This window comes from Opisthocomus hoazin, chromosome 2 (genome assembly GCF_030867145.1).
Source record: "Opisthocomus hoazin isolate bOpiHoa1 chromosome 2, bOpiHoa1.hap1, whole genome shotgun sequence".
NCBI lineage: Eukaryota > Metazoa > Chordata > Aves > Opisthocomiformes > Opisthocomidae > Opisthocomus > Opisthocomus hoazin.
The window spans coordinates 37,569,705-37,587,956 of record NC_134415.1 but is presented as its reverse complement, the minus strand read 5'-3'; the positions used below and the strand labels follow the sequence as shown (position 1 = coordinate 37,587,956).

The 18,252-nt window shown below is 43.6% G+C and overlaps 1 long non-coding RNA gene across 1 annotated transcript; it reads right to left on the bottom strand.

The window, feature by feature from the left end:
* Positions 1 to 251: 251 nt before the first annotated feature.
* LOC142365322 (uncharacterized) lies at positions 252 to 11,077 on the bottom strand. The gene is made up of 3 exons (XR_012766419.1): positions 10,992 to 11,077; positions 2,679 to 2,855; positions 252 to 868 (listed from the first exon to the last, which is right to left on the bottom strand). It is a non-coding gene; the product is annotated as an uncharacterized LOC142365322 (long non-coding RNA).
* Positions 11,078 to 18,252: the final 7,175 nt, after the last annotated feature.

The window sequence follows — 18,252 nt, the reverse complement described above, 5'->3', positions numbered from 1 at the left end:
AGGCACGTGATGCAGCATGTGGAGCAGCTGCTGCAGCATTCTGATAGCCACCATAAAGTACCTAGAGGACTCTGCTGAGCTGGAAAGAGCAAAGATTTCAGGACAGCAACCCGACTTCCAAACTTCCAAGGGAGAGGTGGCTGAGTTACATGACTAGGTGTTTCTTGGCTTGTCGCTTTTGCTCTGGACCACTTCTTGCTGAACACATCGCTGTATCTTAGGGAACGCGATACATAAACACCAACAGGCACTCAGCTAGCATCTTTTGTTTAATAAAGTCTTTTCTGTTTTTAAAAAAGTTTACAAGACAGATGTGTTCCACATGATAAACAACTTGCGGCTGATCTTTCCTTTTAATAACTTGATCCATGCAGAAAGACGGGACTGCCTAACTTGCTGTTACGTAGCAGCTGAACAATATAACAAAATATACACAGGTCTACACGCTGCCATGGAAACAGGTAGCACATGACACCATAGAGTGAGAATCAAAATACAAGCCTGCTTCGATAATTTTTAGAATTCAAGTGTAAGTTTAAGGAAAAACCCTGATTTATCTTTGAAATGGAGCTTCTGTACTGAAAGTGAATGCTCTGCTACAATCTGCCTACAGTCACCCTTTACTCTCCAGTCGTGAAAACACATACACAAAAATGTTACAAGTCCTTTGAACTACTGGTACTACACACTAACAACTGAATCTGATAGCGTGGCTTTGGTTGTTTCAATACAGAATGATACACATCTCTAATGTCTTAGTTCTGTTTTCCCATTTTCCTTTCTTTTCCAAAGTCGTCGAAGAGCGGTTCTGAGGTGAATGTCTGTCGGGTCGCTCTTGAAGAATCCGGTGTAGATTATGTACAAGAAACTGTGGAAGGCAAAAAACCAGGAACGTTACTATAAGTAGAGTAGAAATAGAGTATGATTCCTTCAAATCCCGTAGAGAAAAGCATCTTTACTTATTGTCACAGCATGAAAATTAATGCTAGGCTATCAGTATATCACTTTTTAGAAATGCTCAGCTCCCTATAATTTCAAATGCTACTGGAAAGGTCAGACTGACCAAAGCACTCTAGGCGGCCTGCAAACTCCTGCTCTCTAAAATGTTCTTATTTCAACACACAACCCACCAACAGCAGGGGAAACCTTGTGATCCTGTAGCATAGCAGCAACGCCAACAGTGGCTGAGAAACAGCACATCCTCACTTTATTTTCTAAGAACACATTCTTCTTCCCAATCGTTTCTCCTTCTCCTACTCATCTCTAATATTAAAACAGGAAGGTGCACCGAGCATAAAGCCTAAGAGAGCAGAACTCGCGTGCTTCCAGCTGTTGTATTATATGACACTCAGCTTTTGACTGCAACCCAATTAATGAACAGAACTGTTCATCAGACACCAGTCTTGAAGCTTCTCTCTGTGAGGCCAGGGAAAAGCCTGTGGACTTTAAAGTTTCTTTGATCCCTTTTCCAAGTCAATTGAAAACAAATTATCATATTTCCAGAAATCTATTCAATGCCTTATACAAATTCCTTCATATTAGTGCCACACAGATAATATGAACTTCTATAAAACAGAAATCATCCCCCAATGTTTCACCACCAGGGAAATTCATGGGTTAAAAAAATTTAAAAAAGGCAACTTTCTGAGCAATTGTGATATTGAATTGTATAAATCACAAGCCAGACTGAACGCTAGGGATCAGAAAACAAGAGACAGGTTAGACCTTAACTTTGCAAAGCTGTTAATAATTAACCTGCACAGCCAGCTCAGGGCTTCAGTGTGCAGATGAGGGAAATAGCACTTTCTTGAGAGCTTCCACACGTTTGAAAGTTCAAAGTCAGCAATGTAGCTTTTTTGCGGGAGGAAGGAAGGCAGGGAAATCTGTGTCCTGAAGACTTAAAACTGACGGAAAGACTATGATAAATACATATGCAGATAACCCCAGAAAAATGATTCAGGTCTATATTCAGATGCTCTTCATTCCATTCACTCAAGTTCAGGCATGTCCTGCAGATCAAGTGCCTGAAGGGAGAGGAAATCCCTGTTCTCACATTGGATTCAAGCAGCAAGTCTCGCTCTTAATGCCTGGCCTAATGTTCTCATTAGATGGTGAAAGTATATGAAACAGCCTGTTACCAAGTCATCCTAGGAAAGAACAAACCGAGGAGGAACCGGGCAGGAACCACGATAGGAAGTTGCAGTTCTGGCCTGTCTCCAACCTCTAAAATGTTTTGCACTTCCATTGCTGGGGACTATGTGTTATTGGGGTACTACAAATGGTGGGGGCTGTTCCAGAGTGACCAGCCTGCTAGCTAAAGTCAGGGAGAGAAACACAACCATGTATCTCCACTCTGAAGAATACAAAGCAGAGTTCTGAGTTACAGGATTGCTGCATTATAGCACCAAAATTATAGAATTCCTGAGTCAATCTGGTAACAGTTGTGGCAGGGCCAGACTCTCAGATACACACCTCCAGCCAAGCACACAGCTGGGAGGAGGCTTTCACTCACTTCTGCATTCTGGTGTGCTGGCTGCAGAGAGAAGCAAGATTATCACAATTTCACCTTTCAGCACTTCTAATGCAACTCTCTGCACGTGCTGCTTCAGTAAAGCACCCAGGGTTAGAGACTGTCAGGCAGGAGGACACAGCTTTACAGAGGAGTGGAAGAGCCAAACCTGAGGCCTGCTTTGGATGAGCTAAGGCTCTCTTTCTGAAGACACGTCTCCTTCTGCTCCACTGCTTGCGCTGGGGTCATCCTTGTTACGGGGGGCATTTCTTTCTCTACTTGATTCAGAGGGTACCTTGGTTCTGGTCTTCTCTTTTCTTTGTTGCTGTTTTTCAAGTTTTGTCAGCTATTCACAAAGTAAGGAGAGTGAGAAAACACTTCCGGAAATAAAATAATTTCAGAAGACTATTTCTAAAAAATCGTTAACTGTGAGCATTTGTATAAAACTTGCAACTCAGATTCACAACACCAATACATATACCAATAAAACAGAAAAAAAAAAAAAAGCCCGCGGCTTAGATTTTCAGAAATTTGGAGAAGACAGTGAATTATCGTCATGCGCTAACCTGATCACCCCCTGAGCATAAGAGAGAAGTGCACATATTCAAAGGACTACCCTCCGCTTTTCAGAGTTCCTTCTCTGCCCAACACAATCTGCAACCGTGGAAAAGAATAAAATGAAAGGACCAAAAGGGGGAGCTGGATTCCACCAAACTCCTCTTCTGTTTTGGGTCTGAAGTGGTAATTCTGTAGTTGCAAAGCTGCTGACAACAGACGTATCCCAAGCTCTGCCATCAAGCATGCAAGAATCAATTTATGTTACTCTTTATCCAGAGAAAGAGATATATAAGCTTTAGCATCACCTAGGTTATAGAATAACCATTTCAAACCAGTTTGGACAAAACCCTCAGCTAACACTGCCTTGCCACCTCTCAGCAGAAATGCTTTCAATGCTACTAAGAGTCAAACTAAGTCACACACAGCTGTCATTTCTACATCCCTTTTCCATTTTTCAGAGAAGCAGGTTGCAGTAAGTTCTGGGGACACTACATATTGATAGCTACTTAAATCACTACGCTTTGTGCAGTTTATCTATTTGGATAATTTCTATCATCTACTGATTTTCTCTACTGCTTCCACAATTTCCCCAAGATAAAGCATGCTAGTCATAAATCATAATTTCATGGCCAGAAGATCTCTTCTGAGGTGAAATCTTCAAAGAATGAAATAAGCTAGGTTATGTGTTATGTATTAGATGGGCTGATGGAAGATGCATACAAAGATGTAAATCTGAGCTCTGAGCTCTAAGTCAGAAAGAGCTGAGAGTGCAGACTGCAGAGCCTTGGGAGGATGCACAGCGTCCCCTTGAACCTTATCCCACATACACACACCCTCCTTGAACACCTGCACACAGGGACGTCAAGCCTAACGCAGAATATTCTTAGCTGGCTTTCAAAACTAAAAATAGGGGTGAAATGACAGAGTACAATGTATCTGTCTGTCTAGCAAGACCCAGTCCTCAAGTCATGTGTGTAGATGTTACAAATGTGTTGGGCATGATACAGGCAGTATTTTAACTCACGTATCTGGCAAGATGCACACCACACTTCTGCTAACAAGCCTGTATACACAGCACATGAATGTTAAAGGTAATTGAGAAAGTGCATGCATCTGCAGGAAAGGAAACAAAAGCTTGTGAGCCCTTACTATTAAAGTTACTCAGCCTTCATCAATGGTACTCCCATGATCTCTATGCAGTTGGGGGTTATTTTTGCAAATGGTGTTGGGGTCATCCAGCTGCTGAAATCAGAACCGGGGTTTCAGTGATCTTCCTGGTACGAAAATGTACCAGACGAGGGAAGGCACACTACGTTAACTGCAAGCTGCAGGGACATGAAAGCACGGTTCCCAAGTTTCAAAATATAGATTTGTACACATTTCAATAACTATGCGAGGAGGTAGTGCATATTCATCGTCCCTCACTGGCCTCAACCTAGCAGTCAGTAACTGCAAAGTACCCCACAACACAAGTACCCTCCAACACCAAGCCAAACCACACTCAAACCTGCTGCAACAAACCTACAAACAGCTGTTGCAGTCTGTACCCCTTTCCTTTCCTGCAGCATCAAGGCTCCTAGCAGTGCCCCCTTTTTTGACAATGACGATGCTGAAAAAGAATTTCCAGTATCTTGTAGTACTGTAACTTAAAACTCCATGAAACTTCAATGTTTCTGTAAAAAACCTGATTACTGAATGGCATGATGTTCTCTCCTCTCTAACCAGTATTTCTTACTACTTGAAAGAAGAAAAAGCCTCAGACATATTACATTTACAGTTTAAATCGAGTTACCTTTATCTTTGAGAAGGCTGTGAGCTAACCAAATAAAGCTAACTCCGGATTCTCAAAACGTGGAAAACAGCAGTGTATTCACGCTGTGAACCTTGTGTTATGCAATACAGAATCCACACCCATAATTGTCCTGGTTTGGGTTAAAACAGAACCAATTCTCTTTTAGCGAATCTTCCTTAAAGCTAAGTTCTTCTAAGTAACTGCATTTTTCTGAAGTTGGCTGCATATTTTACAGGCAGTGTCCGCTCCAAAGCTGGTAACACCCAATGATTAGTTATACTGAGCTAAGGGCAGGATAAGAATACAGAAAAAGGCCCCTGTTTGCAATTGTTACTATAGCAGCCAAGGTCACCAATAGATATCTTAGGTCCCGCAAGTGAGCAGTCATAAAGGGTCGCACTTGCAGGGAGGGGTGGACAGAACAGGTAACCCAACATTGACCCACACGGTATTCCATGCCATGCACGTCACACTCAGTCTAAAGCAGGGCGATCACCAGGGTCTCACTCTTCATCCCTGGCCAGCTTCTGGAGAGGACCCTGCTCGTTGTCCTGCCTGCGATCCTGATCCAGATCCAGATCCGTGCATTGCTGAGTCCAGTTCCTATCTACTGCCGACACCAGTCCGGGACTTCCTAGTGCTGCCCGGCAGCGCCCTGGCACACAAGTCCAGGAAACTCAGTATCAGTTTTGTATATTCTGCATTATTTCTCTTATTATTAATATTATTAGTAGTATTATTCTAATTAGTAAAACTTTCTATATTCAGTTTGTAAGTCTCTCTCCCTTTTCCTCCCTTTTCCCTTCCTCTGGTGGGAGGGCAGGAGTTAACAGAGAGCATCTGCCACTCGGTTTATTGCCGCCCTGCTCTAAACGGTGACAATAACATATATTTTTTTATATATAACATACGTATAGAGACAGAAATGGCTCCATATATGACGGCATGTATATACAGTCTGATGTACAAGCGGCCATATTCTCTGCTGAAATAGGAGTAGCATTCATATCCTAGGGTAAACAGCATGCAACAGATGGTCTCCAAAGTTATGACACGTATATTTATCATGAAGGACTTCATGTTACCTAATTCTGCAACTAATTAGTCAGAGAACAATGTAGTGCAGAGGGCAGACAAAACAGCAGATATACAGAGATAAATCCAGATCCACCTTCACACCTATCTATGTAGCAGACCCAAAGCTCTGCTCATCACTACTCCACTACATCTCTTCCTCAGAGTCCAACACTTCTAACAGGTGGAGGAAAAATCAGGAGCCGGAATAACCTTGGAATATTTAGAACAACTCCCAGCTTGGCATGATCTGACAGAAGAATTCATCCAGCTCAAAGAAAAATGACACAAATTCATATAGATGAGGTGAGAGGATATCTTGATAAACTGTGTCAATCCATGTCTCCCATGAACAGAATTTACTCTGTTTTTTAATTGTAACAAATTAAAGGTGAAGTTCATTTATTAAATGTTTCATCCATCTAAAACTGAAATAACACTGAAACAGATAAGGATTTGTGTGTACCTACGGACATAAACACACACCTGCACGCTCTCCAATCTGTGCGTACGTCGTGATCAGCCTATGAACCGAAGTTCGGACACAAAGACTAAATGCCTTTCTTTGTACTCAAAATATACAGTCGCATTGTTCTTACACAGGCAACAAAAGAATTACACATCTCTATTTTTTCACTTCTGTGCTTATAAGGTGCTTGAGTAATTCAAGTGGTTGTGTTAGGGAGTACACTCCACCACAAAAGACCTGCCAGTGAGCTGAAAAACGTAACAACGGTTAACTTTTTGGTACTACAGTGAATAAAACTTCAGACACTCAAGTCTGGTTCCATGAAACATACCTTTAATTGTTTCCATATAAGCACAGAATGTGTGCCATACTCATCATCTCATCTGCAGAAATACCACGAGCTGCTTGTCGTTACTGTGTTATGATATTTGCTGGCTAGCTGTGGAGATGGTGCACTTGTACAGAAAGGGTCTAACTCAGTTTTACCACTATAAACCAAAAATCATTTCTTTTCAGAGACATCTTGGAAAACTCTAAGGATTCAAAGTGTGGGCCTCTTTCAGCAGGAGCAGCACTGCCTGACAGCAAAAGCGTACTGTGCAACGCTGGGCTGGTCAGCAGCGTGCAGTATTTACATCTGCACAAGCACTGAAATATCCACATTTATAACACAAGGCCAGACATCCTGCGCGTCGAGCTATGACATGCTGCATCTAGGCAAAACATTCGTGCACAGGATTAGCATCAGTGCCCCTCAATCTGTTAAGACAGGCTTAACTATAGACATAACAGGAGTAAGGAAGCCTGAAAACTCACACGGAAAATTATGTAAACCTGTACATGTCAATCCTTTTATCTCAAGCCACTGTACCCTGGAATCACTCTGCGTTACGACTTTGGCCAGAACCAAAACCCACAAAGCAATCAGCTGTTCAGAAGAAGTCCTTATGGTCCCTTGCCAGCAGTCAAAACCTGTGCTTTGAGGATCAATACCTGGTCTGACCCAACTGCTGAATTTCTGAAGCATGAAAGAAGTCAGGAAAGTCTTGAAATCTCTCAAGTGTTTTAAGACCTTCTCCCTTGTGACCACGCAAAAAATGCAAGAGTCCTCAGCCCACGGAATGTAACTTCTCTAATCTCCTATGGTAATACAGATATTTTACATTGCTGAGACACTTCTGATAAACTAATAATCTCCAACTATGTGGTCACTGCTTTGTCCCCAACAGAATGACCAACAACCAGAGTAATGGTTTTAAAAAAGGTCAAAGTTTATATTTGGTTTGACAGCTTTGACAAATTCTAGCCTGATGCAAACCACAGACTTGCAATTCTGAAAATTGAATAATTACAGTGGAAAGCTAGACTACACTGTGAAAGAAGTTTCACCAAGGCAGAAATGTCTGCCATTATGTCAGCTGCAATACTACATCACATCACTTTTGCAATCGATTTGCTGTAGCGAAAATATGCAAAACAAACTGGCACACCAAGTCCCCCATCTGAAAATGCTAATAATTCCGCAGGTTGCTTTTTTTGCCTAAGTTAATCTCGCACGTTCAGAAATGCCTTAGTGTCAGCCTTCCTTGACTTTTTACCTTTCTAAACACAGAAACATATGCAGTGTTTTCCTTTTTCTCTGTGATCAGTGTGTACACAGAGGTGACTTGCTGCTCTAGAGACAGCTTTTCCTTCTGCAAAAGCCACAAATGACATCAGAAAGAAGTGAATGACACCAGCAAAAGAATTATTTTGTTAGCAGTCTGCCAGAAAATCAGGGGCTGTGATCATGTTTCTGGAACCTCAAACCACAAACAAAATCTGCAGATGTATCTTTTAAATTTCAGTAGTGGTTTGCCAAGCTACCACTATTTAAAATCTAAAAAAAAAAAAAAAAAAATCACAACAGTTTTAAGGACAGGTTACATTTCAGGAAGAGACTAATCCTTCAAACTGCCATAGGGCGTTATAAATATAGCAGTTTAATACTAATGCCATTAGGCAAACGATAGCACTGAGATAAAATGCTTATCATAGGTTATTTATTATAATTATTTCTTTATGCAAAAAGTAAATCAATGGAAAGGTGGTGACAGAAGAAGGGTTGTCTTCACAATCTGTTAAGGAGATGGCAGATCATTTGACATTTTCCCCTTTCTTTTCCACACATCTATACTTTGGAGTTGCTATCAAAGTGTTAGTAGGAGCCTCTTTCTCTCTGAGCAGAGGACACAATCCTTTTGGCCAAGGAGCAGCTCATGTAAGGAATTCTATACTTCATTTTGTTTCTAGAAGAAACGTGAGCAGAACACAATTAATTAACAATTAAGTTACACTGTATGGGCCCAAAGCCTGAGGCAGGAAAAGTGCTACCAGCCCTTCATCAGTTAGCCTGGTCTAACTGGCTGCCCAGGGTCTTGGAAAAATTCCCTAGCCGAGCAGCTTGTCAGCTGCATGGCTTCCCCACTCATTTTCCTCAACCACTCTTCATCATCGGTGATGCAGATAACCAGCTGAGCTCCCTTTGGTTCATATTCCTCACCAAAACCTTCAATGTAAGAAAATGAACTCACAGGTTTTGGATCTGTTGCTTCAAAGTAAGCTCAAAAACAGTGCAAATGGAGAAAGAGAAACATCAAAGCTGGCAACGCCGCATCTAGAAATAACACCGGCTGATGGTGTCAAGGAGAGGACTGTAGTTTTTTTCTCATAATGGTGCGTATGTTCGCATGAGAAGGAAGAAAAATTAGATGACAAAAAATGAATTGAAAGACAGTGGGAAAAATTCATTGACTGCAGACGGAGGCCCTCACCATACAGTCATTTACCATAGCTCAAAACAAAATATTTGTCACCACCTGTGTCAGGTGCTACTGATCACACAATTTCAAGGCAATCTTCATCCTTCCCTAAAATGCAAAGGCAAGCTGAAGCAACACCATACTTGGGGAACTGAAAATGCCTTCAGCTACATTATATTAAAATGTTCCAGCAAAAAAGTGATAGAAAAGTGAAAATACTAGATTTGGGTTTTCTCTGCATTCAGCAATCACTTTGGGCTATACTGTTATGAAACTTTTTTTAAGGCATAAATAATAGAATATTTATGTGGAATTCATTCAATGCATTTTTCTATAATCAAGATCCTCCTGCCATTCAGAAATGTAAGTTACTTAAATGTCAGTCTTAAGAAGTTCCCCTCATTTAAAACACTGACATTTCCAAGGGGCACTACATTATTATTTTATTCCTCATATCAACCAAGCGTCTGCGTGTTGCTTTACCGTACTGACACATGCATTTGTTCTTGTTAAATTTCATGCCACTGATGACTGCTCAACGCTCCAATCTATCCAGATCCCTCTGCAAGGCCTCTTGCCCTTCAAGAGAGTCAACAGCACCTCCCAGTTTGGTATCATCAGCAAACTTGCTAACAGTGCATTCAGCTCCTGCATCCAGATCGTTGATACATAAATGGAACAGAACTGAGCCGAGAACAGAGCCCTGAGGAATACCGATGGTGGCTGGCTACCAGCCAGATGTAGCCCCGTTAACTACAACCCTCTGAGCTCTGCCCTTCAGCCAGTGCTTCACCCAGCACACAGTGTACCTGCTCACTCACACTTGGACGATTTGTCGAGAAGGATGCTGTGAGGGACACTATCAAAAGCTTTACTAAAATCTAGAAGAAGTAAATGCCCCACTTTCCCTTCATCCAGCAGGCAGGTGACCTTACTGTAGAAGGGTATCAAATCAGTTAGACAGGACTCTCCCTTCGTGAACCTGTGTTGACTGTGCCTGATGATTGCATTGTCCTTTAAATGCCTTTAAATAGCACCGAGTATAATCTTCTCTATAACTTTTCCAGGTACTGAGGTTAGATTAACAGGTTTGTAGCTTCCTGGTTCCTCCTTCATGTCCTTCTTATAAACTGCAGTAAGAATTTTAACAAGGTTAAGTGAAGTGTTATACAAAGAGGATTGGTGTGGCCTCGCTGAAGCACAGCTGATAATAACAATCCCTCCCCATTCTCTTTCAGCCTGGAAAAGGTGGTTGTTGTATTCAGAGGATGAGAAAACCTCTCCACTGCATTTGGTTTTCAGCGTAGCTTGTGCTGTTCCTCAGCAGAGCTAACTGTCCTCTCTGCTGCAGACTTCAATTCAGGACTTAAATTTGCTGTTCTCTTGTTTCTGACTTAGGCAGCTCTCCAGTTCCACTCAGTCACCCACATGCAAAAGCTCCGAAATATCAAGAAACTTAATTAAAAAAAAAGGGGGAGTCCAGACACATTAAAAACTTAGTTAATGAACCATAATTAAACAGCAGCTTTAATGCTGAGTGAGAATAAACTGTAAAAATCTGTACTGCATTACACATGCATGACCTTTACCAGGACAGCAGGCAATCAACAGGCCAGGGAACTGAAGAATACAATGCATTTATTTAACTTTTCAGAGGCTACACAGGACACACAAGGTCCTCATGTCTAAGGAAAGCTATACTGCTTCATAACAGGAACACTATAATCCCCCAGAGGAGGCACAGCCTGTACATCCATCCTTTCCAGACAGGACTTCTGGCTCACTTACCTGTTTAGGGTCAACAGTGGCAGCCGGGGACTCCAATTCTATAGTTACAGGACCATCATTCTGGATGTGTACCTGCATGTAGGTACCAAACTTGCCATCTGAAAAGGAAAGAGACAAGCAGTGCTGAGGGTTCTTGGAAGGATAACACACACCAAAAACTTTACCAAATGTGCTACTAAAAAAAAAAAAAAAAACGTGAAAGGACAGCCAACTAACAAGCTGCAGAAAGCTACTAATTAAAAAACAGTCTGTGTGCACCCAGCTATGTGGTCTGACATTAAGAGACGACAGATATACAGTTAAGCACAGAAATGTCCACAAAACAAACGAAGTCTACAGACAATCAAGGTGCTCACAGTTTAGGATAGGCAGGATAGTTCTCACAGGCAGGAGATGGAATATTAAAGGACGTATCAGCTAAGCCTAGGGATCCAGTCCAGCTAGCCAGTCGATGTTTTCAAGAAATCTTACATATAGGCAAAAGATGAAAAGACTTGAAGCCTACTCTGAAGCATTTGACATTGAATACTCTAGACAGGGGACACTGGTGTACAGCTCAGTCCCAATCTCCTACACCAATTTCTACATTTCTTTTTGCAACTAGGCTGTTCTTTGACAGAGTTTGGCAAAAAGGGCTGGGAAAAAAGACAGTGTCTACTCCCTCAACCCTGCCTACTTCACACGCATACGCTTCTGAAATCAGAAATGTCTATATCATGTGTCATCAACCGCACTTATCAGCACACCAGCAGAGGCTCAGACCACATTGTTGGAACACATTTGAGAAGTTTCCATCACAACAGACCCATGGCATTTTTATCCTGTATAGCACATAAAAGCCATCCCTTTGCATGCTGTCTTCTCCTCACGTCTCATTTTTCTTCGTGCAGACTTCCTTGCTCCATCGTTTCTAGTCCAGCTTTGTACTCCTCAAACTCACCCCACCCCTGGCTGAGCCTTCTTCACTGCTCACTCCCGCATATTCTCGTGTCCTGTCCCACACACCCGAGCAGCCTTTCTAGACCTTCTTGCAGGAACAGCAACAAGAATAGGCACTACCATATCAATACAAATTCATGGAAGAGAAAAAAGTGTACTGCAGCAAGCAGACAGCAGTTAATTGAGTAAGACTGGAACGGTCTCACTTACTGGGAAGGCAGGCCTGGAGCCCACTCAGCAACACAACCAAAACTGCTTCCAGTATCTCCTCAGTGAGCAAAGACCATGCTGAAAGCCGTAGCTCAAACTTCAGTGGAGCAACCACCCACTGGGAATATTTACATGAGAGTTTGTATAGCTATGCAGCAGCTTTCCACGGCAACATCTGATGTCCCTGACTGAAAAGAGATCAAACCAAGCTGTCCTGGTTCTTCACAAATGTATTACTGGGGACAAAGAGCTTTCAAAGAGTTTTCAGTCTGTCCCTGTCACATCCTGTAAGTCAGACAGAAGTCTGGTATTTGTTTAAAAGAGAAAGCAAAAAGAAAAGGCACGTTCAGGCCCGTCCAACACCTATGGGCCATATCACAACAGATCTACTGCCCAACTGCTTTGCCAAAGGCCGTATGCCACAAGCCACCCCACGAGCTAGAGATACAAGCTCTGGCAAAGCCAAAAACTACAGCACTGCACAAGAGTCTGCTGCCAGTGGTCCAGCAGCCAAGGAAAAGCTCACTGGACTGACTGCTGAAGAGTCACAGTGGCATAAACACCAATGGGAAGGGGGCAAGAGCACCATTTGAGGAAGTAATTCTGTGAAAAGGAATGTGACTTACTGAACAAAAAGCTGCATAATTTTACCAGCTGCAATCCTCAGATGTTTTCTGCCCCACAGAAGAGGTAGCAGAAGAGAACGCGTGCCCAGCGCCCCAGCTCGCTGTCTCTACGCAGGCTCTTTTGATCAAATCAGCTTGCTTTAACGTTTCACGTGTGCTGAGGAATGTTACTGGTGTTGACTCTAGAAACCTGACAAAGGCATGGCTGCCACAGCTGCACACCCCCAGGTCCAAACAGTAGCAAGGCTGAGCATGTATTCCAAGCAGGCGCACACGCACAAACACATGCATGCTACACACACACACACATCTGTACACACTTACAGCCAGCTGCACAGATACCGACACAGACACCCTCAGCGCCCACATGAACACAGACAACACCTACAGCCTCATCCTGAACTGATGTGGGAAACTGACGTTTAGTTCAATTTTGCTATAGCTTTAGTTTAATTTTGTTATATAGCTTTGCAGCTATGTTAAGGTAAGAGTTAAACACTGTCATTTAGTTCTGTTCTGTTCTTTGTAACCTTGCTAACAAGGACTGCTGTGAGCTCAAAAGTAGCTAACAAGGACTGCTGGCCAGAGAAATGAAGAGAAACAAGGACTGACAAGGACTGATAACCAGAACTTTGTTGTCTGTAAGAAACAACTCTCTAGCTGAAACTGGTTCTATGGTTTGGGACTCAGCCAACACAGACAACTCAGGAATTTTTGAGCCAAAGGTGAAAGCACACAGCGAGGAAGACTACGAGCCTTCATCCAGAAGACCCCCACAGACGACCACCAGATGACACTGCGCAAGCGCTAAACAGGGGCAGAGTATGATAATGAATTCCCAGAAATAATTATAATAATCACGCCTATTCCCAGAAATAATTATAATAATCACGCCTGTTCCTAGAAATAACTACAATAGTCCAGCCTACTTAGATAAACTTTCTAATAAATAGGTGCATGCTTTGTCACTTGGTGTGCAAGTTAGGAGGAGCGATCCCCCTTGCACCCAGCGCCGCAATAAACATACCTGCTTTATAACTCTCTGTGAGTTGTGGAGTTTGTTTCCGCACGTCAGTTTGGCGACCCAGATGGGACCCTCTCCATCCGGCTGCGGGATCTGCTGAGGACGGGACTCCTCCGGACGCCCCCGAGATTTCTCGGGAGGGCTCCCCCACTCACCCAGATCACCACGGGGACAGACAAGGACCATCAGTGGCGGACCAGGTATGTTGTAACTGTAAAGGGATACCTGTAAGTCATGAGGAGACGTCCCACGCGAGGTAAAGAGCATTGGTGCTCATCCCTGGGGTTGGGGGTTTGAGGTCCCCATAACGTGGTGGTGGGGTAAGTCCTGTAAGTCTTATACCCCAAGTAATGGTAACTTGGGTTCTCCTGACTGCGGTAGCAGGAATTATATTTAGTATTGCCATGGTTATTGTTATATGCTGTAAAAGTCCGGTACCGTGTGTTGTGTGAAGGATCATACCATCTAACACTATTATAACACCTAACAATAAGGCCTTGATGTTTGTGTGAAGTGCCAGGCTAGCCCTAGAATGTACATGTATTTTTGTGCTGTTATTGTGTGTTAAAAGCGTTGAGTGAGTGAGTGATTGGGCGAGTGAGATGCAGCCTGGCTGCAAAGTGAGTGCGGAGTTCTGATCCACAGTTCCGTGTTCTCAGCGAGGAGAGTGGCCGGAGACGAACGAAGCGTGAGAAAGGAGTGAATGTTGATTTTAAAGTAATTACCCCAATGTTGCTATTGACGGAACACTACTAGTGATAATCGTGATAGTGTGTTGTATTTGTTGTAAGTGTTGTCTACTGTTCCAGATTGCAGAGTATAATTGGGGAGCAGTTATATTATATGAGACAGTTTAAGGGTTACAGTGTGTAGTCCCCTGTAAAAAGTATAAGACTGCGGTCCAGTAACTATTCTCAGTGCTATAAGTACAGAAGCTCAGATAAGAGCTGTGAGTGTTAGAAGGATTTGTTTAGGTGCAAAGTTGGTTTGTTGTACGTTGATTGAGGGACAGAGGGGTGGACGTGGTAAATAATGGGAGGTAAACAAAGTGGAGGGTTAGTGAAAAAGAGCCCTTTAGGCTGTGTTTTGACTCACTGGAAGGATATAGGAGGACCCTCAGGTGGGAGTGTGAACAAGAGGACCTTAATAAAGTATTGTAATCAGTGGTGGCCTTTGTATAAATTAGATGATGAGGAAAAATGGCGCTTTAATGGAACACTAAATTATAACACTTTGTTGCAACTGAGGTTATTTTTGAGAAGAGAAAGGAAGTGGGATGAGGTTTCTTATGCGGACATGTTCTTTACCCTCCGAAATCACCACGAGTACCCCACAGACTGTGGACTGATGGTCCCACAGGACCCCCTAGTGTTAGCTGTAGAAAAGGACAATAAGAGAGATGGAAAAGGGAAGTGGAAAAGATGTAGCTCAGCATGTAGTATAGGGCAGAGATGTACTAGGTTGGATGAAATGAGGGATCCCAGAGGGAATGACCTGCCAGAACATTACAAGCCACCAGTGGGGGTACAACAAAGGGAAAGGGAAAGCGCTGACTCGGAAACCCCTCCAGGTAGTCCAATGTCTTCTCACACGCAGAAAAAAGGGAAGCAGGCAATAATACAAGCACCCCTAAGAGAAGCAGTCGGACCTGAGGGAGGCCCCATTTTGATAAAGGTCCCCTTTTTCTCGTTTGACCTGGAAATGTGGAAGAATATGGTAAAAAGCTACCAGAGTGAGTCTGCAGGAGTGACCAAACATTTCCAGTTCCTGATAAAGCAGCATAATCCTGACTGGAATGATATTCAACTGTTGTTGGACCATATGACAGAAACTGAGAAGCAGCTAATATTAAAAACGGCCCAAGATCTGGCTGGTGATCAGCTTAAGAATACGGGAGAGGATATAAAAGAACATTTTCCCTTACAAGATCCACATTGGGATCATAATAGAAGAGCTCATATAAAATTACTGAACGCCTACAGAGATTGGATTATAAAGGGAATGGAGCGGGCTATTCCAAAAGCAATTAATTGGTCAGCCTTATATGCCATTCGGCAAGGTCCAAAAGAGACCCCCTCGGAATTTTTGGATAAATTACGGGATGCTATGAGGCGACACACTCCTTTAGACCCAGGATCGGAAATAGGACTCCAGCAGTTAGCGTCTTTATTCATTGGGCAGTCAGCAAGTGATATCCGGAGAGCGCTGCAGGAACTGAGAACGGCAGACAGCAGGAATTTAGAAACTTTGCTAGATGAAGCGTGGAGAGTGTTTAGTAACAGGGAAGAGGAGGATTGAAGGAAGGGTAAGGAGATGTTGGCAGCAGCATTACAAGGGAGCAAAGGATTCAGAAGTGAGGGATCTAAGAGGCCCTTGGAAAGAAATCAGTGTGCGTGGTGTAAGCAGAGGGGACACTGGAAAAATGAGTGTCTGGAAAGGCAGAGAAGGAGGAAAAGGATACAGGCCCATGTCAAGCAGTATTGATGGGCACCTGGGGAATCTACCCTAGCAGATCCACCGGTTTTATTAAAGCTAGGGAAACGGCAACAGCACATGGAATTTCTAGCCGATACTGGGGCAACGTTGTCAGTTTTAAATAAAGCTTTGACACCTGTAGGTGATGACTTTGTAACAGTAAGGGGAGCTACTGGCCAAAGTGAAAAGGCATAATTTCTAAAACCTCTTGAATTCAAATTAGGGAAACAATTGGGGTTACACAAATTTTTATATATGCCTAATTTGCTAAGGCTTCTATTAGGATGAGATTTATTGGAACAATTAAAGGCAGAAATAAGATTTGACAAAGGGAAAGTAGAACTCTGGGTGGGAAGTGACCAGCTAAGTTTTGAATATAGGCCTCATAAATACCCCTGCTGGCTCGGGAGTACCTGAGGAAGTCCAGAACCAGGTATACCCGGGAGTATGGGCCACAGAGGCACCAGGAAAAGCGAAAAATGCCTCTCCAATAATAGTCAAACTTAAGCAAGGAACACAGCCTGTAAGGATTAGACAATACCCCCTTAGAATGGAAGATAGGGAAGGAATTCGACAAGCGATCAACCGGTTCATCAAATATGGGCTATTAATAGAGTACGAATCAGAATATAACTCTCCCATTTTACCGGTTAAAAAGCCGGATGGCAGTTATCAAATAGTACAGGATCTCAGGGCTATCAATAGAATTGTTGAGGACCTGCACCCCGTCGGGATTGCTTTTGCTCACGGACCTAGGTGTACCTGGTGGGTAATGCGAAAGGATGGAGAAGTCCGATGTGTACCTCATGGGGATTTGATTCTGGGTGAGAATAGTCCATAAATAAATTGTATAAAGTTAATTGCTAAATAACCCTGTCACTGTCTGTTATTGCTACCATAGTTGTTATACGTTATATCAATAGTATCATAGCAAGAATCGCACAGACTAAAGAAGGATGGATTTTGATGAAACCTAGCAGAGCACAGCAATGATGGGACTGGACCTGGTTTTCAACAGCTGGCACCCAGCAACTTCATCAAGATCTACATCTCCAAATTGCAGACTGTGGGCACGGGCCGCACCGGATACATCCGCTGTGAGCTCCAGATGCAGCAAGCGACCGTCCATCACCACACATCACCTCTACTGCCATGGAAGACCATTAGAACAGATGGAGCCCGAAGTCATGGATTAAATGAAGTCAACAGACACTTTAGAGTGATGATCATAGACTAAGGGAATGACACCTGGAGACAGGAGAAGGGGTGATGATTAACTGGAAAATGGGGAACCTGGGCATGAAGTAGATGGTATAGAATGAGGGGTGGCTAATGTCCTGGGTTCGGCCAGGACAGGGTTAATTTTCACCAGAAGCCAGGAGGGGACCCAGCCGGGCGGGCTGACCCAACCTGGCCAAACAGAACAGGGTATTAGACACCATGTGCCGCCATGCTGGGTTCCGGCTGGGGGGAGCGGGGCGGCGGAAAGTCGATTGCAGCTCGGGAGCGCACGTGTCAGCGGGCGGTGAGAGCGGCTCTGTCCGTTCCCGCTGTTTGTGTTGTTACTGCTGTGTTGTTATTATCTGTATCGTTGTTGTTGCTGTTCCCTCTGTTTGCTGTTCTGTTAAACTGCCCTTATCCCCACGCTCGAGTTTTGGCCCGTTCCTCTCCCTTCTCCTCCCCACCCCAGCGGGGGCAGGGGCGGCAGAGCGGCCCTGTTGTTGCCGGCCACGGCCAAACCGTAACATTTCTGATGCCCAGATGGTAAATCGTGCAGCTGACAGAGCCATTCTAAGGACTGATCGCCAGCCAGAAGGGGCAATGACGTAAGATTCTCCTACAGCCTGCTGTCCCCATGCAGCGCCGGGGAGGTTCCGATACGATCCCGGGGGACGAGACAGAGACACAAAGGAGGCCAGGTGCCGCACCACCCTGCAAGCTTTATTCCAACAAACCGTGAGCAGAAGGTGGGGCAGGGGGAGAACAG